Genomic DNA, 25377 nt, shown 5'->3' on the forward strand with positions numbered 1-25377 from the left:
GTGTGAATGCCCTCCAGGGGTGACAGGTAGTGAATGTTTTATTAATGAATAATATCTAATTATAAGCTACATTAACTAAAAAACACTGATTAGATAGAAAAATGCTAGATAAAAAATTAAATAAATAAAAAATAAATAGAAGGAGACCACAGTGTATCCTACATGTCGCAGACTCCACTCTTGACATTTGTTTAAGTTACATCATTTTAGTTCCCTTTTTACGCATTTTATACAATAGTGTTTCACTAAAGCAGGTGACTATTTTACTTTGGTCTGACTTGGTTTGCGATTTCATCTCTTTCCAAGTCTATGGCTTCATTGCTTTTTATTTTTTTGCATTAATAAATATTCAATCTTTTCATTGTTTTTTATTTATATAAATTATTTAATAACATTTTCTTTCTTCCGCTTTCTCTGCTAGATAATACCACATCTAGTAGCTCTGCGACAGGTAGGATGCACTGTGGTCTCCTTCTATTATTTCTTATTTATTTAATTATTTATCTAGCATTTTTCTATCTAATCAATGTTTTTTAGTTAATGCAGCTTATAGTTAGATAATATTCATTTCTAAAATATTCACTACTTGTCACCCCCAGACGGTATTCACACTAATGGGCAGGTTATACATTGACACATATTTGCTATTTATTGTTATTTGACCAGTTAACACCACTACAGGGAATATGGGACTCACATGCAGGTGGATTTGGCACACTAAGATTAATCTTTATTTTTTTTTTTTTTATATAGCGCTAACATATTACGCAGCGCTTTACAGTTTTCACACATTATCATCGCTGTCCCCGATGGGGCTCACAATCTAAATTCCCTATCAGTATGTCTTTGGAATGTGGGAGGAAACCGGAGTGCCCGGAGGAAACCCACGCAAACACGGAGAGAACATACAAACTCTTTGCAGATGTTGTCCAAGGTGGGATTAGAACCCAGGACTCCAGCGCTGCAAGGCTGCTGTGCTAACCACTGCGCCACCGTGCTGCCTGATTAATCAGGCAATTAATGTGCGGACAGTGCATATCTGGGAGCGGTAAGATTGGGGAGGTAACCCTGATGAAGAAGGTCGTGATCCTTTGAAATGCATAGGTTTTTGGCCCCAGCGAGGCTCCGTAGCCTAGTGATGTCACACACTTCCAGGCATTGACGGCCATTTTGTCCACTGAATATCCGGAGAAGCCACCGACCGGGGCGTCTCTGGTTCTGCACGGCCAATTCACACATCATAGCCAGGTACCAGTAACCAAGCGTATACCACGAGCCTGAGCAAGATGCTGGGACCGACCTCTGTGCTGAGCAGCACCCACCTTGGCCAGACCAGAATGGGAGACCGCAGGAGTAGATAATGCTAGGGATCTATCCTGCGCAGCGGAAAGATCCCAGCTCCTAACATTTGTATTCAGCACTCGCTGTGTACCTCATATGTAAAATTAAGAATTAAATAAAAAAAGTCATAGCCAGCAGAGGGAAAGACCACAGCTGGGGGCTGATGTTAATAATCTACGAAAAGGTACAATATTCCAAAAAGTTACCAGGCTGTGAGCTGTTTGCTTAGCTTTTACTGGTGAGTTTAAGGGGACCCCGGAAAAAATGAGGTAGAGTCACCCTTTAAATTTAAAGCAGCAAAGGCAAAACAAACTGCTGTTGGTCCATATTAATTGCCTTGGATGGCTATTACAAGGAACAACTAAAAAAAATTACACAGGGTTCCCCTATAAATTCAAAACAGTAAAAGCTAAAAAGACAGCTGTGGGTTTATGTTAATAGCCTGGGAAGAGACCATGCATATTGCTTCCTCCCATGCTACCAACATCAGCCCTCAGCTACCCCAGAAATGGTGTATCCATGAAATGTGCCAAATATGGCACTTAGCTTCGATCTTCCCACTTGCCCTGTGGCAGTAGCAAGTGGGGTAATAGTATTAGGGTTGATGTCAGCTTTGTATTGTCAGCTGATATCAAGCTCAGGGGTTAGTGATGTAGAACCATCTATAAGACGCCCCCATTACTAACCCCATAGTGGCCGTCGGCTCTTCTGACCTGAGTGTGACAGCTGTATAGAAACACAGTGCCTTGCGAAAGTAATCGGCTCCCTGCAACTTTTCAACCTTTTCCCACAAATCATGCTTCAAACATAAAGATACCAAATTTACATTTTTGGTGAAGAATCAACAACAAGTGGAACACAATTGTGAAGTTCAACCAAATTTATTGGTTATTTTAAATTTTTGTGGAAAGTCAAAAACTAAAAATTGGGGCGTGCAATATTATTCAGCCACTTTAACTTAATACTTTGTTGCACCACCTTTTGCTGCTATTACAGCTGCAAGTCGCTTGGAGTATGTCTCTATCAGTTTTGTACACCGAGAGACTGAAATTCTTGCCCATTCTTCCTTGGCAAATAGCTCGAGCTCAGTGAGGTTTGATGGAGATCGTTTGTGAACAGCAGTTTTCAGCTCTTTCCACAGATTCTCGATTGGATTGAGGTCTGGACTTTGACTTGGCAATTCTAACACCTGGATACATTTATTTGTTAACCATTCCATTGTGGATTTTGCTTTATGCTTGGGATCATTGTCTTGTTGGAAGACAAATATCCATCCCAGTCTCAGGTCTTTTGCAGAGTCCAACAGGTTTTCTTCAAGAAAGGTCCTGTATTTGGCTCCAGCTATCTTCCCATCAATTTTAGCCATCTTCCCTGTCCCTGCTGAAGAAAAGCAGATCCAAACCATGATGCTACCACCACCATGTTTGACAGTGGGGATGGTGTGTTCAGGGTAATGAGCTGTGTTGCCTTTACGCCAAACATATCGTTTGGCATTGTTGCCAAAAAGTTCGATGTTGGCTTCACCTGACCAGAACACCTTCTTCCACATGTTTGGTGTGTCTCCCAGGTGGCTTGTTGCAAACTTTAAACTACACTTTTTATGGATATCTTTGAGAAATGGCTTTCTTCTTGCCACTCTTCCATAAAGGCCCGATTTGTGCAGCGTAAGACTAATTTTTGTCCTATGGACGGACTGTCCCACCTCAGCTGTAGATCTCTGCAGTTCATCCAGAGTTTTCATGGGCCTCTTGGCTGCATCTCTGATCAGTCTTCTCCTTGTTTGAGATTAAAGTTTAGAGGGATGGCTGGGTCTTGGTAGATTTGCAGTGGTATGATATTCCTTCCATTTCAATATGATCGCTTGCGCAGTGCTCCTTGGGATGTTTAAAGTTTCTGTAATCATTTTGTTTCCAAATCTGGCTTTATACTTCTCCACAACAGTATCACGGACCTGCCTGTTGTGTTCCTTGGTCTTTCTGATGCTTTCTGTGCTTCAAACAGAACCCTGAGACTATCACAGAGCAAGTGCATTTATATGGAAACTTGATTACAAACAGGTGGAATATATTTATTATCATTAGGCATTTAGGACAACATTGGATCATTCAGAGATCCACAATGAACTTCTGGAGTGAGTTTGCTGCACTGAAAGTAAAGGGGCCAAATAATATTGCACACCCCACTTTTCAGTTTTTGAATTTCCACTAAAATTTAAAATAACAATAAATTTTGTTCAACTTCACAACTGTGCTCCACTTGTTGACTCTTCACCAAACATTTGCATTTGGTATCTTTATGTTTGATATGTGGGAAAAGGTTGAAAAGTTCCAGGGAGCCGAATACTTTTGCAAGGCACTGTACATGTTGTCACGATTGGCTCAGGAGAGTCATTGACCAGTTCATGGATTAAACGATCCTCATGTGATTATTACGGCCATCTGAATGCGTGATTACCAAAAATGAGGATAGTGATAAAGAAAAAAGTAATCACAGAAGCCATTACTTTTTGTGGGAATTTTTTTTAGCAATAATCTAAACCTTTTTTTTTCCTTTTTTAGCATTTTGTGCCTAGTCCTACATAGTGGGTCACTGGGGGAATATACATTAACTAATAATGTCCCACAAGGTATTAATCCATTTTCATTGGTACAATTATAATAATATCATATGTATGTATATCTATATATAGTTTTTTCTATATAAGTGCTGAAAAATGTATCTGAGACCCATAAAGTTTTTAATTTTTGGCCAATGGATGTTATATAAATGGTTTTGTTTTGCATGGTAAGCTGTCATTCTTAATGATACCATTTTGGGGTGGATAGAACATTTTGATTGCTTACTATTGTATTTTTTTTAGGTGTTGCAGTGGGCACAAAAATGCAATTCTGGCTTTTTCAATTTTTTTTTCTCTTTAAAATGTTTACCAATCAAGTTAATTACCTTTATATTTTGATAAATCAGACTTTATGGTTGCAGCACTACCACATTTTTTTTTTTGCATTTTATTTATTTATTTTTTAATAAGGAATAAATTAAGCTATTCAAATGTTATATATTTTTAATATTTGTTTTGTTGTTCTTTATTTGAACCCCCAATTATCTCAGTTTGGACTTCAATGAATCATTGTAATGCCCAGCACGAAAGTCTTCAGCAGACCTCCAGCTGCTCCGAAAACCCATTGGTATTCCACGATCATGTAACGAGGTGCTAATGGGTGAATGAAATGTCCATGTACATGCATCCATCAGAGATTGACAGCAGTATTTAAGTAGTTAACTGCAGCAGCTGGAGACCAGTTGGCCCGCTTACTACTTAGCATTTCTTATTTCATAATTTTTTGCCATATCTCTTTTTTCCCTTGAATGGGAAAAGTAGGCCTCTGTCTAGACTAGTCTTTCAGCTCCAAAATACACTGCACTATAGATATCTGAAGTAGCCACTATGGCCCAGGTTAATAGTTTGGTTTCACAGCTCACTGGGTGAATGTTTTTATTTGCAGCAATGCACCGCTGCTTCAGGGACAGGTAGTAATATCTCAGTAATTGGGTGCTTTCTGTGTCCGTCATCAGGTAGCGGTTATGTGTTTATTCCTAGACCTTTCTTGGATCCTGGTCAACTGACATGACTCATCCCCAAAAAGGACAGAACATATCATTGATTCTATACAGCATCCACATTTTGTTTGTTCATGCAAGGCAATGCACTTCCAATTCGTTTTACTGCTTAACATCCAGTGGACAAAATGCCACATAGGAGAAGAGTTGATGCTGGGAATTTAGAACCTCTAGATGCCTGGCTGCCTCCCCATGAACTAAAATTTGGAATTGTCATGACTGACCATGCCAATACCATTCAGGCTGCCTTATGGTAAGGCAAAATAGCTAACGCTCCATGCATTTCCCATGTCCTGAATTTAATAGTGCAACAACATTTCTTTTGCAAACATACACAGTTGAGAAAAATGTTGGTTATGGCCAGAAGTGTCATCCCACTTCAATAGAGCTTTAGTGTTAAAGCATACCCTCCTGGCTTTGCAAAAAATGGCCTTCCAGAGCATCACCTATTTCCAAGGTCACAACCCACTGGAATTCTATGCTGTGCATGCAACAGCATTTGCACAAACAGCATAAAGCAGTGACAGACTAATGCAGCAGTGTGGAAGTGAAGTGCCCCCAATGTATATTATATATACAAACTTCCTTCTCTCCCCCTAATGGGAGTGGTCTTTTTTGTGCTTTCTCATTCTCGGGTCCTCTACTACAGGCCTGGGAGTTTGAGGGTTCTGTGTAGGATCTTAGTTGTTCCAAGCATTGTGCTTTTCTGGACAGAGAGTTCATATATTGCCCCAGGGATCTGTTATAGGATTTTTCCAACTTAGGGGTCACTGTTCCAAGTGCTCTTATCACCACTGGAATCACTGTTGCCGTCACCTTCCACATCTTCTCCAGTTCTCCTTTGAGGCCCTAGTATTTCTCCAGCTTCTCCAGCTTCTCATATTCCTTCTTTCTGATGTTGCTGTCACTTGGCACTGCCACATCTTATCAGTGCTGTCTTCTGATCCTTGTCTACTATCATGATGTCTGCTTGATTAGTCAACACCTGCTTATCTGTCTGGATCTTGAAGTCCCTCAGGATTTTAGCCTTTTCATTCTTCACCACTTTTTCTGGGGTCTCCCACCTGAACTTAAGGTAACTTAGTCCATATGCTGTGCAGATGTTCCTGTATACAATTCACGCTACTTGGTTGTGACGTTTGGTATGAACTGATCCTACTTGCATTTTGTATTATGTCACTATGTTTTGGACCTTTTCTGAGGTTTCTTTGCATAGTCTGCACTAGTGATGAGCGAACGTTCTCGCCACTCATCGTTACTCGCCCAAGTGTCACTATGCTCGGTGTACTCGATGAGCACCGAGCATTTCCAGGATTATTCAGCCGTAACTGGTTTTTCCACCCAGCATTGTTGGCGGACTTTAGAGACCCAATCACGCTGCCAGTATTGTCTGCCAGGCCATGAAACGCCGCAGCAATCTTTGTTGTGGTCGTGCAGTAATTGGCTTGGCCGCACAACATCATCCCGAGAAGAAGAGACCTGGCGCCACCCTGCTCGCCATATTCTGCTCCGGATTCAGTGAGAGTAGGGAGAGCTCCTGCCGAGATAGGGTCAGAATCATGGTTTCTATAGTTAGTGTAGGTCTGCAACTGTTAAATCCACGACTCCTGAGAAACCAACAGTCCTTTTTAGGGCTAATTCATGGGTCCCGAGATTGCAGCGCTAGGTAGGCAGGACACAGCATATCCAGATCAGTGCAAGGCCTGCAGACACTGTATGTGCATACCTTGCTCCCACTGCATCCCTCCCAAAGCTCCATAACTGTCTGCTGCTGCAGCTTTTTTACTATATACCTAGTTGCATTTTTTTTCCCAAAAATTCACCCCCCCCCAAAAAAAAAATATACAGTGTGTTCTGTCAGACTGAGGCCTGTTTAAAAATCATATTTTGTCAGGCATATGTAGCATAGTCGTGTGTGCTATAGCCTTGTGCCACTGTTTTTTTTTTCATGTTTTAAATTCACAAAAAAAAGGCCTCATATATCTGCGTGCTCCAAGTTTGGGCATTTTAGGCCATTTTGCCCCTGTTTCTGCTGTCTGTTACTCTACTTTTATACAGCACTATTTTGCATTTTACAAAAAAACAAGCCACACATTTGGCAGTGTAGTATTTCCGTGACAGGCCTCATATATAATGCAATTTTACTTGACATGTTTTTAACACTAAGGTTCAGATACGGCTTTAAAAAAGGCAAATACTTTCAATACAAGGCAATTTTATTGCAAACTACAAAATTCAAGGAATAGTATGATTGAATCGTTTGAGTGCATACACTTTTGTATGTGTTAACATATACAGGTTAATAAGTACATATAAGGATTAAATAATTGTAGTGATTATGTATATATGAAGATTAACTGCATCCAGTATAGTTAGATCATCACCAAGAGACTTTTAAACATCATCCGTCTGGAATATCAGAGAAGCAACACCAAGACAGAGAACCCCTGGGAGATTACCTACACAGCATGGGCGTCCCCAATTATGCAGGTATCAGCACTAGGGTTGAGCGAAACGGGTCGTTCATTTTCAAAAGTCGCCGACTTTTGGCAAAGTCGGGTTTCATGAAACCCGATCCGACCCCTGTGCGTGGTCGGCCATGCGGTACGCGACTTTCGCGCCAAAGTCACGTTTCAATGACGCGAAAAGCGCCATTTCTCAGCCAATGAAGGTGAACGCAGAGTGTGGGCAGCGTGATGACATAGGTCCTGGTCCCCACCATCTTAGAGAAGGGCATTGTAGTGATTGGCTTGCTGTCTGCGGCATCACAGGGGCTATAAAGGGGCGTTCCCGCCGACCGCCATCTTACTGCTGCTGATCTGAGCTTAGGGAGAGGTTGCTGCCGCTTCGTCAGAAGCAGGGATAGTGTTAGGCAGGGTCCATTAACCACCAAACCGCTTGTGCTGTAGCGATTTCCACTGTCCAACACCACCTTCGGTGTGCAGGGACAGTGGAAGCTACATTTTTTTTTTTTCTCAGCGCTGTAGCTCATTGGGCGGCCCTAGAAGGCTCCCTGATAGCTGCATTGCTGTGTGTACGCCGCTGTGCAAACCAACTGCTTTTTTCAAAGCACAAATCCTGTTGTTCTGCACAGCTATCTTGTTTGTTTGTCCACACTTTTTATTTAATTTGTGCATCAGTCCACTCCTTATTGCTGCCTGCCATACCTGGCTGAGATTACTGCAGGGAGATAGTAATTGTAGGACAGTCCCTGTTTTATTTTTTATTTTTTTTGTGGGAGATTAAGATTGGCATTTCTGCTAGAGTTCCATCCCTGTGTGTGCCATCTCTCACTCAGTGGGCCATAGAAAGCCTATTTATTTTTTTGCTTGATTTTGGTTCTAAAATCTACCTGAAAAAATCACTACATCAATCAGTGGGAGAAAAATATTGGCCTCAGGGCTTGTGTGCCACTCCTGACTCCTGTGTGTGCCATCTCTCACTCAGTGGGCCATAGAAAGCCTATTTATTTTTTTGCTTGATTTGGGTTCTAAAATCTACCTGAAAAAATCACTACATCAATCAGTGGGAGAAAAATATTGGCCTCAGGGCTTGTGTGCCACTCCTGACTCCTGTGTGTGCCATCTCTCACTCAGTGGGGCATAGAAAGGTTTTTTTTTTTATTATTTGGTTTCTAAATTGTCCTTGAAAAAATCATTTTATTTTATTTGGTTTCTAAATTCTTCCTGAAAAAATCATTTTATTTTATTTTGTTTCTAAAGTTTCCCTGAAAAAAAAAAATAAATAAATAAATAAAACAGTGGGAGATTAATATTGCCCTTTCTGCTTGTGTGCCAGTCTTGACTCCTGGGTGTGGCATCTCTCTATCTCTCTCTCTCAAATTGTGGGCCATAGAAAGCCTATTTATTTTTTTGCTTGATTTGGGTTCCAAAATCTACCTGAAAAAATCACTACATCAATCAGTGGGAGAAAAATATTGGCCTCTGGGCTTGTGTGCCACTCCTGACTCCTGTGTGTGCCATCTCTCACTCAGTGGGCCATAGAAAGCCTATTTATTTTTTTGCTTGATTTGGGTTCTAAAATCTACCTGAAAAAATCACTACATCAATCAGGGGGAGATAAATATTGGCCTCAGGGCTTGTGTGCCACTCCTGACTCCTGTGTGTGCCATCTCTCACTCAGTGGGCCATAGAAAGCCTATTGATTTTTTTGCTTGATTTGGGTTCTAAAATCTACCTGAAAAAATCACTGCATCAATCAGTGGGAGAAAAATATTGGCCTCTGGGCTTGTGTGCCACTCTTGACTCCTGTGTGTGCCATCTCTCACTCAGTGGGGCATAGAAAGGCTTTTTTTTTTTTTTTATTTGGTTTCTAAATTGTCCTTGAAAAAATCATTTTATTTTATTTGGTTTCTAAATTCTTCCTGAAAATATCATTTTATTTTATTTTGTTTCTAAAGTCTCCCTGAAAAAAAAATAAATAAATAAAACAGTGGGAGAGTAATATTGCCCTTTCTGCTTGTGTGCCAGTCTTGACTCCTGGGTGTGGCATCTCTCTCTCTCTCTCTCTCTCAAATTGTGGGCCATAGAAAGCCTATTTATTTTTTTGCTTGATTTGGGTTCCAAAATCTACCTGAAAAAATCACTACATCAATCAGTGGGAGAAAAATATTGGCCTCTGGGCATGTGTGCCACTCCTGACTCCTGTGAGTGCCATCTCTCACTCAGTGGGCCATAGAAAGCCTATTTATTTTTTTGCTTGATTTGGGTTCTAAAATCTACCTGAAAAAATCACTACATCAATCAGTGGGAGAAAAATATTGGCCTCTGGGCTTGTGTGCCACTCCTGACTCCTGTGTGTGCCATCTCTCACTCAGTGGGCCATAGAAAGCCTATTTATTTTTTTGCTTGATTTGGGTTCTAAAATCTACCTGAAAAAATCACTACATCAATCAGTGGGAGAAAAATATTGGCCTCTGGGCTTGTGTGCCACTCCTGACTCCTGTGTGTGCCATCTCTCACTCAGTGGGGCATAGAAAGGCTTTTTTTTTTTTTTTTTTTTGGTTTCTAAATTGTCCTTGAAAAAATCATTTTATTTTATTTGGTTTCTAAATTCTTCCTGAAAAAATCATTTTATTTTATTTTGTTTCTAAAGTCTCCCTGAAAAAAAAAAAAAAATAAAACAGTGGGAGATTAATATTGCCATTTCTGCTTGTGTGCCAGTCTTGACTCCTGGGTGTGGCATCTCTCTCTCTCTCTCTCAAATTGTGGGCCATAGAAAGCCTATTTATTTTTTTGCTTGATTTGGGTTCCAAAATCTACCTGAAAAAATCACTACATCAATCAGTGGGAGAAAAATATTGGCCTCTGGGCTTGTGTGCCACTCCTGACTCCTGTGTGTGCCATCTCTCACTCAGTGGGGCATAGAGAGCCTTTATTTTTTTTTATTTGGTTTCTAATTGTCCTTGAAAAAATCATTTTATTTTATTTGGTTTCTAAATTCTTCCTGAAAAAATCATTTTATTTTAATTTGTTTCTAAAATCTCCCTGAAAAAAAAAAAAATAGGTGGGAGATTAATATTGCCCTTTCTGCTTGTGTGCCAGTCTTGACTCCTGGGTGTGCCATCTCTCTCTCTCTCTCTCTCAAATTGTGGGCCATAGAAAGCCTATTTTTTTTTTTGCTTGATTTGGGTTCCAAAATCTAACTGAAAAAATCACTACATCAATCAGTGGGAGAAAAATATTGGCCTCTGGGCTTGTGTGCCACTCCTGACTCCTGTGTGTGCCATCTCTCACTCAGTGGGCCATAGAAAGCCTTTTTTTGTTTTTTTATTTGGTTTCTAAATTCTTCCTGAAAAAATCATTTTTTTTATTTTGTTTCTAAAGTCTCCCTGAAAAAAATAAATAAAACAGTGGGAGATTAATATTGATATTTGTGCTTGAGTGACAGTCCTGCGTGTGTGGCATCTCTGTGATTTGGTGCCACAGAAAACAGAGTGTGTAAAATTGTGCCTGATTTTCCTTGTGGTCTCACCAACCTGTAAAGGGATATTGAAATCATACTGAAGTTATAGCTCACCGTGTAAGTTGTGTGACTGCAACAAATAACGTTACTTTGGTAACGTTTTTAAAACAATGAGGAAGTCTGGTGCAAGAGGTCGTGGCCGGGGGCGTTCATTGTCAGCTGGTAATGAGGGTAGTGGTAGTGGTGGAGCATCAGGTGGTCGTGGGAAAAAAAATATTGCACCTAAGTCTGGAGCTGTGGAGCCAGGTTCGTCGTCTGGCTACACAAGGCCTCGAACGCTCCCTTTTCTGGGAGTAGGAAAACCGCTTTTAAAGCCTGAGCAGCAAGAGCAAGTTTTGGCTTATCTTGCTGACTCAGCCTCTAGCTCTTTTGCCTCCTCTCGTGAAACTGGTAAAAGTAAAAGCAGCGCGTCGTTAGTGGATGTTCACGGTCAGGGACAAGTCGCTTCCTTGTCCTCTTCAGCAAAAACAACAACAAGAGAGAAGGATGCAGCAGGCGACACAACGGGTTACTCCATGGAGCTCTTTACACATACCGTCCCTGGCTTATAAAGTGAAACACTTAACAGGCCATGGCCATTACAAGTAGATTCTGACATGGAGTGCACTGATGCACAGCCACAGCCTGACTACTATGCTGGTCCTTTGACTCAGACCACAACATTGCCCTCTCAGGGTACTGATCCACAATCAGACCCTGATGAGACTATGTTGCCCCGTCACGAACGCTATACCACCGACCGACACGGTGACACAGACGAAGTTGCACACGAGCTAGAAGAGGAGGTAATAGATGACCCAGTTGTTGACCCCGATTGGCAGCCATTGGGGGAACAGGGTGGAGGCGGCAGTAGTTCAGAAGCGGAGGTGGAGGAGGCGCCGCAGCAGGCATCAACATCGCAACAGGTTCCATCTGCCGGGCCCGTATCTGGCCCAAAACGCGTGTCAAAGCCAAAACCTGTTGGAGGACAGCGTGGCCATCCGGTTAAAGCTCAGTCTGCAATCCCTGAAAAGGGATCCGATGCTAGGAAGAGTGCAGTCTGGCATTTTTTTAAACAACATCCAATTGATCAGCGCAAAGTCATCTGTCAAAAATGTTCAACTAGCTTAAGCAGAGGTCAGAATCTGAAAAGTCTCAATACAAGTTGCATGCATAGACATTTAACCACCATGCATTTTCAAGCCTAGACTAACTACCAAACGTCCCTTAAGGTTGTAGCACCCTCGGCCAATGAAGCTAGTCAGCAACGCAACATCCCTTCCGTCACTGTAAGGCCACCATTTTCCGCACCACCGGCAGTATCTGTGCAGGTTTCTTTGCCAGCCAAAAGCAGTCAGGGTCAGGGAATCACCAGTTTTGTAGGAGGAAATATTGCATCTAGGGCACCGGCGGAAACAATGCCGTCTCCAACCGTCTCTCAGTCTGCCATGTCCACCGGCACACCCGCAAGTTCCACGATCTCCAGCTCTCCTGTCCAGCTCACCCTACATGAGACTCTGGTTAGAAAAAGGAAGTACTTATCCTCGCATCCGCGTACACAGGGTTTTAACGCCCACATAGCTAGACTAATCTCGTTAGAGATGATGCCCTACCGGTTAGTTGAAAGTGAAGCTTTCAAAGCCCTGATGGAGTAAGCTGAACCACGCTACGAGCAACCCAGTCGACCCTTTTTACCAGAAAAGCCATCCCAGCCCTCCACCAGCATGTTAAACAGCGCATCGTCCATGCACTCAGGCAATCTGTGAGTACAAAGGTGCACCTGACAACAGATGCATAGACCAGTAGGCATGGCCAGGAACGTTACGTGTCAATCACGGCACACTGGGTGAATGTGGTGGATGCAGGGTCCACAGGGGACATCAATTTCGGGACAGTTGTGCCTAGCCCACGGTCTAGGAAACAGTTGGCTGTAGGCGTTCGCACCCCCTCCTCCTCCTCGTCCTCCTGCAGAAGCGACAGTTCTTCCACAGACCGCAGTCGGCCAACCACTCCATCGGCAGCTGACACTGTTGCACACCAGTTGTCCCATTATGAGCCAGCTACTGGCAAGCGTCAGCAGGCTGTATTGGCTATGAAGTGTTTGGGCGACAACAGACACACCGCGGAAGTTCTGTCCGAGTTCTTGCAACAAGAAACGCAGTCGTGGCTGGGCACAGTAGATCTTGAGGCAGGCAAGGTAGTGAGTGATAACGGAAGGAATTTCATGGCTGCCATCTCCCTTTCCCAACTGAAACACATTCCTTGCCTGGCTCACACCTTAAACCTGGTGGTGCAGTGCTTATTGAAAACTTATCCTGGGTTCTCCGACCTGCTCCTCAAAGTGCGTGGACTTTGCTCACATATCCGACGTTCGCCTGCACACTCCAGCCGTATGCAGACCTATCAGCGGTCTTTGAACCTTCCCCAGCATCGCCTAATCATAGACGTTGCAACAAGGTGGAACTCAACACTGCACATGCTCCAGAGACTGTGCCAACAGAGGCGGGCTGTTATGTTTTTGTGGGAGGATACACATACACGGGCAGGCAGTAGGATGGCAGACATGGAGTTGTCAGGTGTGCAGTGGTCGAAGATTCAAGACATGTGTCAAGTCCTTCAGTGTTTTGAGGAATGCACACGGCTGGTTAGTGCAGACAACGCCATAATAAGCATGAGCATCCCCTAATGTGTCTGCTGATGCAAAGTTTGACGCACATAAAGGATCAGGCGTCTGCACCAGAGGAAGAGGAAAGCCTTGATGACAGTCAGCCATTGTCTGGTCAGGGCAGTGTACAGGACGAGGTAGCGGGCGAAGAGGAGGTGGAGGACGAGGAGGATGATGGGGATGAGTATATTTTTAATGAGGAAGCTTTCCCGGGGGCACTGGAAATTGGTTGCGTGGCAAGGCCGGCCGGGTTCTGGTTTTTCGAGGGACACAAGTGACGTAGATTTGCCTGAAACTGCCCCTCAACCAATCACAACCGCAGATTTGACAACTGGAACTTTGGCCCACATGGCAGATTATGCCTTACGTATCCTCAAAAGGGACACACGCATTACTAAAATGATGAACGATGATGATTACTGGTTGGTCTGCCTCCTTGATCCTCGCTATAAAGGCAAATTGCTAAATATTATGCCACATGAGAACTTGGAACTAATATTAGCAACCAAACAATCAACTCTTGTTGACCGTTTGCTTCAGGCATTCCCAGCACACAGCGCCCGTGATCGTTCTCACACGAGCTCCAGGAGGCAGCAGACCAGGAGTGTTAGGGGTGCACACATCAGAAGTGGCGTTGGACAGAGGGGTTTTCTGACCAGGTTGTGGAGTGATTTTGCTATGACCGCAGACAGGACAGGTACTGCTGCATCAATTGAAAGTGACAGGAGACAACATTTGTCCAGTATGGTTACTAACTATTTTTCATCCCTTATTGATGTTCTCCCTCAACCGTCATTCCCATTTGATTACTGGGCATCAAAATTAGACACCTGGCCAGAATTGGCAGAATATACATTGCAGGAGCTTGCTTGCCCGGCAGCTAGTGTCCTATCAGAAAGAGTATTCAGTGCTGCAGGTTCAATATTAACCGAAAAAAGGACTCGTCTGGCTACCCAAAATGTTGATGATCTAACATTCATTAAAATGAACCACAACTGGATTTCGAATTCTTTTGCCCCACCTTGCCCGGCAGACACCTAGCTTTCCTACGAAAAGCTCTTGCCTGTGGACTACTGTGAATTACTTTTCGAATGTCTAATTTGCTGCAGCTGATTGTCCAGCATACGACATGTTTACACCTCCCTAAATGGCCAAACTCCCCACACGGGGCTGTGGTATCGCGACTTGGCGCAAGCACCCGTGAGAGTGCTGTTTGTCTGAAGAGGTGGGTGTGCCCGCTTTTGGTCGACGGCACTGCCACTGGGTCCCTCATAGTACAATAAAGTGTCTCTGGCGGTGGTGGTGCGCACCCAATGTCAGACACACTGTTGTAACATGAGGGGCCCTGGGCCTGTACCGCCGGCCACAAGAGAGTTCACCCAACCCCAGGTCAAACATTGCTCTACCACTTCCACATTTATCTCTCACACTTCCACCAATGTTTAGTCTATGTGCTGACTAGGGTTGAGCGAAACGGGTCGTTCATTTTCAAAAGTCGCCGACTTTTGGCAAAGTCGGGTTTCATGAAACCCGATCCGACCCCTGTGCGGGGTCGGCCATGCGGTACGCGACTTTCGCGCCAAAGTCGCGTTTCAATGACGCGAAAAGCGCCATTTCTCAGCCAATGAAGGTAAACGCAGAGTGTGGGCAGCGTGATGACATAGGTCCTGGTCCCCACCATCTTAGAGAAGGGCATTGCAGTGATTGGCTTGCTGTCCGCGGCGTCACAGGGGCTATAAAGGGGCGTTCCCGCCAACCGCCATGTTACTGCTGCTGATCTGAGCTTAGGGAGAGGTTGCTGCCGCTTCGTCAGAAGCAGGGATAGCATTAGGCAGGGTCCATTAACCACCAAACCGCTTGTGCTGTAGCGATTTCCACAGCCCAACACCACCTTCGGTGTGCAGGGACAGTGGAAGCTACATTTTTTTTTTTTTCCTCAGCGCTGTAGCTCATTGGGCTGCCCTAGAAGGCTCCCTGATAGCTGCATTGCTGTGTGTACGCTGCTGTGCAAACCAACTGCTTTTTTCAAAGCACAAATCCTCTTGTTCCTTCCTTTCTGCACAGCTATCTTGTTTGTTTGTCCACACTTTTTATTTAATTTGTGCATCAGTCCACTCCTTATTGCTGCCTGCCATACCTGGCTGAGATTACTGCAGGGAGATAGTAATTGAAGGACAGTTCCTTTTTTTTTTTTGTGGGAGATTAAGATTGGCATTTCTGCTAGAGTGCCATCCCTGTCTGTGTCATCTCTCACTCAGTGGGCCATAGAAAGCCTATTTATTATTTTGCTTGATTTGGGTTCTAAAATCTACCTGAAAAAATCACTACATCAATCAGTGGGAGAAAAATATTGGCCTCAGGGCTTGTGTGCCACTCCTGACTCCTGTGTGTGCCATCTCTCACTCAGTGGGCCATAGAAAGCCTATTAATTTTTTTGCTTGATTTGGGTTCTAAATTCTACCTGAAAAAATCAATAAATCAATCAGTGGGAGATTAATATTGGCCTTTGGGCTTGTGTGCCAGTCCTAAGCGTGCCATCTCTCTCTCTCAAATAGTGGGCCATAGAAAGCCTATTTATTATTTTTTTTATTGGGTTTATAAATTTTTCCTGGAAAAAAAAAAAAGTGGGAGATTTATATTTGCCTCTGGGCTTGTGTGCCAGTCCTGAGCGTGCCATCTCTCTCACAAATAGTGGGCCATAGAAAGCCTATTTATTTTTTTGGTTGATTTGGGTTCTAAATTCTACCTGAAAAAATCAATAAATCAATCAGTGGGAGATTAATATTGGCCTTTGGGCTTGTGTGCCAGTCCTAAGCGTGCCATCTCTCTCTCTCAGATAGTGGGCCATAGAAAGCCTATTTATTATTTTTTTTATTGGGTTTATAAATTTTCCCTGGAAAAAAAAAAAAAAAGTGGGAGATTAATATTGGCCTCTGGGCTTGTGTGCCAGTCCTGAGCGTGCCATCTCTCTCACAAATAGTGGGCCATAGAAAGCCTATTTATTTTTTTGGTTGATTTGGGTTCTAAATTCTACCTGAAAAATTCAATAAATCAATCAGTGGGAGATAAATATTGGCCTCTGGGCTTGTGTGCCACTCCTGACTCCTGTGTGCGTCCTCTCTCACTCAGTGGGCCCTACAAAGCCGATTTTTTTTTAAATTGTTTTCTAAATTCTCCCTGAAACAATCATTTTATTTTATTTGGTTTCTAAATTATTCCTGAAAAAATCATTTTTTTTGTATTTTTTTTTTCTAAAGTCTCCCTGAAAAAAAAAAAAAATCAAATCAGTGGGAGATTAATATTGCCCTTTCTGCTTGTGTGCCAGTCTTGACTCCTGGGTGTGCCATCTCTCTCTCTCTCTCTCCAATTGTGGGCCATAGAAAGCCTATTTATTTTTTTGCTTGATTTGGGTTCCAAAATCTACCTGAAAAAATCACTAAATCAATCAGTGGGAGATAAATATTGGCCTCTGGGCTTGTGTGCCACTCCTGACTCCTGTGTGCGTCCTCTCTCACTCAGTGGGCCATAGAAAGCCTATTTTTTTTTTATTTGTTTTCTAAATTCTCCCTGAAACAATCATTTCATTTTATTTGGTTTATAAATTCTTCCTTGAGAAATCATTTTTTTTTATTATTTTTTTTTTTCTAAAGTCTCCCTTTTAAAAAAAAACAAACAAATCAGTGGGAGATTAATATTTACATTTGCGCTTCAGTGACAGTCCTGCGTGTGTGGCATCCCTCTCATTTGTTGCCACCAACAACAGAGTGTGTAACATTGTGCCTGATTTTCGTTGTGGTCTCACCCACCTGTGAAGGGGTAGCTAAATCATACTGAAGTTATAGCTCACCGTGTAAGTTGTCTGACAGCAACAAATACCGTTAGTTTGGTAACGTTTTTAAAACAATGAGGAAGTCTGGTGGAAGAGGTCGTGGCCGGGGGCGTTCATTGTCAGCTGGTAATGAGGGTAGTGGTAGTGGTGGAGCATCAGGTGGTCGTGGGAAAAAAAATATTGCACCTAAGTCTGGAGCTGTGGAGCCAGGTTCGTCGTCTGGCTACACAAGGCCTCGAACGCTCCCTTTTCTGGGAGTAGGAAAACCGCTTTTAAAGCCTGAGCAGCAAGAGCAAGTTTTGGCTTATCTTGCTGACTCAGCCTCTAGCTCTTTTGCCTCCTCTCGTGAAACTGGTAAAAGTAAAAGCAGCGCGTCGTTAGTGGATGTTCACGGTCAGGGACAAGTCGCTTCATTGTCCTCTTCAGCAAAAACAACAACAGAGAAGAATGCAGCAGGCGACACAACGGGTTACTCCATGGAGCTCTTTACACATACCGTCCCCGGCTTAGAAAGTGAAGCAGTTAACAGTCCATGCCCATTACAAGTTGACTCTGACATGGAGTGCACTGATGCACAGCCACAGCCAGACTACTATGCTGGTCCTTTGACTCAGACGACAACATTGCCCTCGCAGGGTGCTGATCAAGAATCAGACCCTGATGAGACTATGTTGCCCCATCACGAACGCTATACCACCGACCGACACGGTGACACAGACGAAGTTGCACACGAGCTACAAGAAGAGGTAATAGATGACCCAGTTCTTGACCCCGATTGGCAGCCATTGGGGGAACAGGGTGCAGGCGGCAGCAGTTCTGAAGCGGAGGAGGAGGGGCCGCAGCAGGCATCAACATCGCAACAGGTTCCATCTGCCGGGCCCGTATCTTGCCCAAAACGCGTGGCAAAGTCAAAACCTGTTGGAGGACAGCGTGGCCATCCGGTTAAAGCTTAGTCTGCAATGCCTGAAAAGGTATCCGATGCTAGAAAGAGTGCAGTCTGGCATTTTTTTAAACAACATCCAATTGATCAGCGCAAAGTCATCTGTCAAAAATGTTCAACTACCTTAAGCAGAGGGCAGAATCTGAAAAGTCTCAATACAAGTTGCATGCATAGACATTTAACCACCATGCATTTGCAAGCTTGGACTAACTACCAAACGTCCCTTAAGGTTGTAGCACCCTCGGCCAATGAAGCTAGTCATCAACGCAACATCCCTTCCGGCAGTGTAGGGCCACCATTTTCTGCACCACCTGCAGTATCTGTGCAGGTTTCTTTGCCAGGCCAAAGCAGTCAGGGTCAGGGAATCACCAGTTTCGTAGTAGGAAACACTGCATCTAGGGCACCGGCGGCAACAATACCATCTCCCACCGTCTCTCAGTCTGCCATGTCCACCGGCACCCCCGCTAGTTCCACGATCTCCAGCTCTCCAGTCCAGCTCACCCTACATGAGACTATGGTTAGAAAAAGGAAGTACTTAGCCTCGCATCCGTGTACACAGGGTTTGAACGCCCACATAGCTAGACTAATCTCGTTAGAGATGATGCCCTACCGGTTAGTTGAAAGCGAAGCTTTCAAAGCCCTGATGGACTACGCTGTACCACGCTACGAGCTACCCAGTCGACACTTTTTTTCCAGAAAAGCCATCCCAGCCCTCCACCAGCATGTTAAAGAGCGCATCGTCCATGCACTCAGGCAATCTGTGAGCACAAAGGTGCACCTGACAACAGATGCATGGACCAGTAGGCATGGCCAGGGACGTTATGTGTCCATCACGGCACACTGGGTAAATGTGGTGGATGCAGGGTCCACAGGGGACAGCAAGTTTGGGACAGTTCTGCCTAGCCCACGGTCTAGGAAACAGTTGGCTGTAGCCGTTCGCACCCCCTCCTCCTCCTCCTCGTCCTCCTGCAGAAGCGAGACCTCGTCCACAGACCGCAGTCGCACAACCACTCCATCCGCAGCTGCCACTGTTGCACACCAGGTCTCCCATTATGGGGCAGCTACTGGCAAACGTCAGCAGGCTGTATTGGCTATGAAGTGTTTGGGTGACAACAGACACACCGCTGAAGTTCTGTCCGTGTTCTTGCAGAAAGAAACGCAGTCGTGGCTGGGCACTGTAGATCTTGAGGCAGGCAAGGTAGTGAGTGATAACGGAAGGAATTTCATGGCTGCCATCTCCCCTTCCCAACTGAAACACATTCCTTGCCTGGCTCACACCTTAAACCTGGTGGTGCAGTGCTTCCTGAAAAGTTATCCGGGGTTATCTGACCTGCTCCTCAAAGTGCGTGGACTTTGCTCACATATCCGCCGTTCGCCGTACACTCCAGCCGTATGCAGACCTATCAGCGTTCTTTGAACCTTCCCCAGCATCGCCTAATCATAGACGTTGCAACAAGGTGGAACTCAACACTGCACATGCTCCAGAGACTGTGTGAACAGAGGCGGGCTGTTATGTTTTTGTGGGAGGATACACATACACAGGCAGGCAGTAGGATGGCAGACATGGAGTTGTCAGGTGTGCAGTGGTCGAAGATTCAAGACATGTGTCAAGTCCTTCAGTGTTTTGAGGAATGCACACGGCTGGTTAGTGCAGACAATGCCATAATAAGCATGAGCATCCCCCTAATGCGTCTGCTGATGCAAAGTTTGATGCACATAAAGGATCAGGCGTCTGCAGCTGAGGAAGAGGAAAGCCTTGATGACAGTCAGCCATTGTCTGGCCAGGGCATTGTACAGGACGAGGTAGCGGGCGAACAGGAGGAGGAGGACGAGGAGGATGATGGGGATGATTATATTTTTAATGAGGAAGCTTTTCCGGGGCCAGTATAAATTGTTGGCGTGGCAAGGCCGGGTTCTGGTTTTTGGAGGGACACAAGTGACGTGGATTTGCCTGAAACTGCCCCTCAACCAAGCACAACCACAGATTTGAGAACTGGAACTTTGGGCCACATGGCGGATTATGCCTTACGTATCCTCAAAAGGGACACACGCATAACAAAAATGATGAACGATGACGATTACTGGTTGGCCTGCCTCCTTGATCCTCGCTATAAAGGCAAATTGCAAAATATAATGCCACATGAGAACTTGGAACTAATATTAGCAACCAAACAATCAACTCTTGTTGACCGTTTGCTTCTGGCATTCCCTGCACACAGCGCCCGTGATCGTTCTAACACAAGCTGCAGGGGCCAGCAGACCAGAGGTGATAGAGGGGCAGAAATCAGAAGTGGCGTTGGCCAGAGGGGTTTTCTGACCAGGTTGTGGAGTGATTTTGCTATGACCGCAGACAGGACAGGTACTGCAGCATCAATTCAAAGTGACAGGAGACAACATTTGTCCAGTATGGTTACTAACTATTTTTCATCCCTTATCGACGTTCTCCCTCAACTGTCATTCCCATTTGATTATTGGGCATCAAAATTAGACACCTGGCCAGAATTGGCAGAATATGCATTGCAGGAGCTTGCTTGCCCGGCAGCTAGTGTTCTATCAGAAAGAGTATTCAGTGCTGCAGGTTCAATACTAACAGAAAAAATGACTCGTCTGGCTACCCAAAATGTAGATGATCTAACCTTCATTAAAATGAACCACAACTGGATTTCGAAATCTTTTGCCCCACCTTGCCCGGCTGACACCTAGCTTTCCTATGTAAAGGTCTTGCCTGTGGACTATTCTGAACGACTTTTCCAATCTCGTAATTTGCAGCACCTGATTGTCCAGCATCCGACATGTTAACACCTCCCTAAATGGCCAAAATCCCCACACGGGGCCGTGGTATCGCCACTTGGCGCCAGCACCCGTGAGAGTACTGTTTGTCTGAGGAGGTGGGTGTGCCTGCTTTTGGTCGACGGCACTGCCACTAGGTCCCTCATAGTACAATAAAGTGTCTGGCGGTGGTGGTGCGCACCCAACGTCAGACACACCGTTGTAATATGAGGGGCCCTGGGCCTGTACCGCCGGCCACAAGACAGTCCCCCCCCAGCTCAATCAGTGCTCTACCACTTGCAAAATTTTCTCTCACAGCTCCACCAATGTTTAGTCTATGCGCTGACATCCTTCAATGCCTGGCACTGTCAATACCATTGTATTGACATTTTTCTTATGTTAGGCCTTCGAAGCCTGTCTGCGGTCACTCCTTCCACTAGGCCTCCACTGACCTGTCTACTGCTGCCCGTGTTCCCCTAGAACCAATTTTAAATTGCCTACAGCCCAATTTTTGTTATGTTAGGCCTTCGAAGCCTGTCTGCAGCCCGTTCTTTCCACTACTACTACACTGACCAGGCCACTGCTGCCTGTGTTCCCCTGGAACCAATTTAAAATTGCCGACAGCAAGCCCAATTTATTATGCTAGGGCTTCGAAGCCTGTCTGCGGTCCCTCCTTCCACTAGGCCTCCACTGACCTGTCTACTGCTGCCCGTGTTCCCCTAGAACCAATTTTAAATTGCCTACAGCCCAATTTTTGTTATGTTAGGCCTTCGAAGCCTGTCTGCGGCCCGTTCTTTCCACTACTACTACACTGACCTGGCTACTGCCGCCCGTGTTCCCCTGGAACCAATTTAAAATTGCCGACAGCAAGCCCAATTTATTATGTTAGGCCTTCGAAGCCTGTCTGCGGTCCCTCCTTCCACTAGGCCTCCACTGACCTGTCTACTGCTGTCCGTGTTCCCCTGGAACCAATTGTAAATTGCCTACATCCCAATTTTTGTTATGTTAGGCCTTCGAAGCCTGTCTGCGGCCCATTCTTTCCACTACTACTACACAGACCAGGCCACTGCTGCCCGTGTTCCCCTGGAACCAATTTTAAATTGCCTACAGCCAGCCCAATTTATTATGTTAGGCCTTCGAAGCCTGTCTGCGGTCCCTCCTTCCACTAGACCTCCACTGACCTGACTACTGCTGCTCGTGTACCCCTTGAACCAACATCAGAAAATATAAAAATAAGTATTTTGCTTATAAAAAAGAAAATACTGGAGAGATATCAAATGCAGACATTTTAACATTAAAAACAAACACATACAACAAAAAACTGGTACAGTACTAAAAATGGCCACCAGGTACAATAACTTTCTCCTGCAAGTAGTTAACTGAAAGTTTTTTTCAATTTAAAACACAGATATGGCATCCACCGAGTGTTGTCCTGTCGCGTCTTCTTTATATTATTGCCAAGAAGATGCAAAACAATGAAAATAATAAAATCATTATTTACCAAAAAAATAGAGTAAGTCAAAACCACATTGCAAATAAACATTCATTACAAATAAAGAAGCAGGGCGCGTCCGAGGGTGAGTATATACCTAATAAGAATATAATCACCCTCGGACGCGCCCTGCTTCTTTCCGACAGCCTTCCTTCCTAAGAATCAGCCCTTCCGTGGTGTAGAGAGAGGGTGTGTTCCACTCCAAGGTGTTCTCCAGGTTGCTTTTCCTGAGCTTCTATCTTCAGGCTCTCGTTTAGTAGTTGTTGGAAACTACGCTGCATTAGGCCTACAAATTGGGTATGGGGTGTAGAGAGATGGTGTGTTACACTCCAAGGTGTTCCCCAGGTTTCCTCTCCATTGCTTCGATCTTCTGGCTCTCGTTTAGTAGTTGTTGGAAACTACACTGCATTAGGCCTACAAATTGGGTATGGGGTGTAGAGAGATGGTGTGTTCCACTCCAAGGTGTTCCCCAGGTTTCGTCCACATTGCTTCGGTCTTCCGACTCTCGTTTAGTAGTTGTAGAAAACTACACTGCATTAGGCCTACAAATTGGGTATTGGGTGTAGAGAGATGGTGTGTTCCACTCCAAGGTGTTCTCCAGGTTGCCTTTCCTGAGCTTCTATCTTCAGGCTCTCGTTTAGTAGTTGTTGGAAACTACACTGCATTAGGCCTACAAAATGGGTATGGGGTGTAGAGAGATGGTGTGTTCCACTCCAAGGTGTTCCCCAGGTTTCCTCGCCATTGCTTCGATCTTAATGCTCTTGTTTAGTAGTTGTTGGAAACTATGCTGCATTAGGCCTACAAATTGGGTATGGGGTGTAGAGAGATGGTGTGTTCCACTCCAAGGTGTTCTCCAGGTTGCCTTTCCTGAGCTTCTATCTTCAGGCTCTCGTTTAGTAGTTGTTGGAAACTACACTGCATTAGGCCTACAAATTGGGTATGGGGTGTAGAGAGATGGTGTGTTCCACTCCAAGGTGTTCCCCAGGTTTCCTCGCCATTGCTTCGATCTTAATGCTCTCGTTTAGTAGTTGTTGGAAACTACGCTGCATTAGGCCTACAAATTGGGTATGGGGTGTAGAGAGATGGTGTGTTCCACTCCAAGGTGTTCTCCAGGTTTCCTCGTCATTGCTTCGATCTTAATGCTCTCGTTTAGTAGTTGTTGGAAACTACACTGCATTAGGCCTACAAATTCGGTATGGGGTGTAGAGACGGTGTGTTCCACTCCAAGGTGTTCTCCAGGTTGCCTTTCCTGAGCTTCTATCTTCAGGCTCTCGTTTAGTAGTTGTTGGAAACTACGCTGCATTAGGCCTACAAATTGGGTATGGGGTGTAGAGAGATGGTGTGTTCCACTCCAAGGTGTTCCCCAGGTTTCCTCGCCATTGCTTAGATCTTAATGCTCTCGTTTAGTAGTTGTTGGAAACTACACTGCATTAGGACTACAAATTGGGTATGGGATGTAGAGACGGTGTGTTCCACTCCAAGGTGTTCTCCAGGTTGCCTTTCCTGAGCTTCTATCTTCAGGCTCTCGTTTAGTAGTTGTTGGAAACTACACTGCATTAGGCCTACAAAATGGGTATGGGGTGTAGGGAGATGGTGTGTTCCACTCCAAGGTGTTCCCCAGGTTTCCTCGCCATTGCTTCGATCTTAATGCTCTCGTTTAGTAGTTGTTGGTAACTACACTGCATTAGGCCTACAAATTGTGTATGGGGTGTAGAGACGGTGTGTTCCACTCCAAGGTGTTCTCCAGGTTGCCTTTCCTGAGCTTCTATCTTCAGGCTCTTGTTAAATAGTGGTTAAATGGAACAACTTCATTTGGCGTACTAGTTGGTTTGGGGCCTACTAACAGTGTCTGCCGCTCCTTGCTGTTCTCCTGGTTTCCTGTCCTGAAATTCCATTTTCAGGCTCTCGTTAAGTAGTTGTTAATGTTAGACTGCATTTGGCCTACTAGTTGGGTTGGGGCCTACTATCGGTGTCTGCCACTCCTTGCTGTTCTCCTCCACTGAACAAAGCTGTGCCGCCTGTTTACTACGGTTGCCAATTTTGAACTGCATTTCGACTACTTACTGATTTGGGCCTACTCTCTGTGTCAGCCTCTCATTCCAGTTGTCCTCCACTGCAATGCCCCCTGGTTAGTCCTGTGTTACCAATTTTGAACTGCATTTAGCCCACTTTATTCTTTGGGCCTATATCTGTGTTTCCTCCTCATCCTGCCCATTGCCCAGCCAGTGATAGATGAGTCTGCTGGTACATTGACCCATAACGCAAAATTCCCCGTGCATGCTACACAGCAAGATTGTGACCCTGCTGAAAGTCAGGTTCCTCTTCCCGCATACCATACCACCTTACACGGGGACAAAGAGGAAGGTGCAGATGAAAGTGCAGGTTCCTTCATCAGGTGAGGGGAGGAATACTAGTTGGCGACGTCACTGGCACAGGGCCTCTCATAGTACGCAAAAGTGTTGCTGCCGGTGGGAGGCGCCCCCGCCGTGCAAACACACCGCTGTACTTTGAGGGGCCCTGTGCCAGTGCCAATGCCAACGAGTGGGCCCCCCCTGCTTGCTCAGGATCTCAGCACTTGCAAAGTTGAAATACTTACCTCTCCCTGCTCCACTGCCGTGACGTGTTCCAGATTTCCTGGGCCCACTAATTACTTGAACCAGCCCTACCCCCCACAACTTTAGCCAAATGACCCCCAATTTCAAATGCCTTCCAATTATTATAAGGTAAATTACAATTGACAAGCTTCTGTAACAAGAATG

Source organism: Ranitomeya imitator, chromosome 3 (assembly GCF_032444005.1).
Source record: "Ranitomeya imitator isolate aRanImi1 chromosome 3, aRanImi1.pri, whole genome shotgun sequence".
In the NCBI taxonomy this organism is placed as follows: Eukaryota; Metazoa; Chordata; class Amphibia; order Anura; family Dendrobatidae; genus Ranitomeya; species Ranitomeya imitator.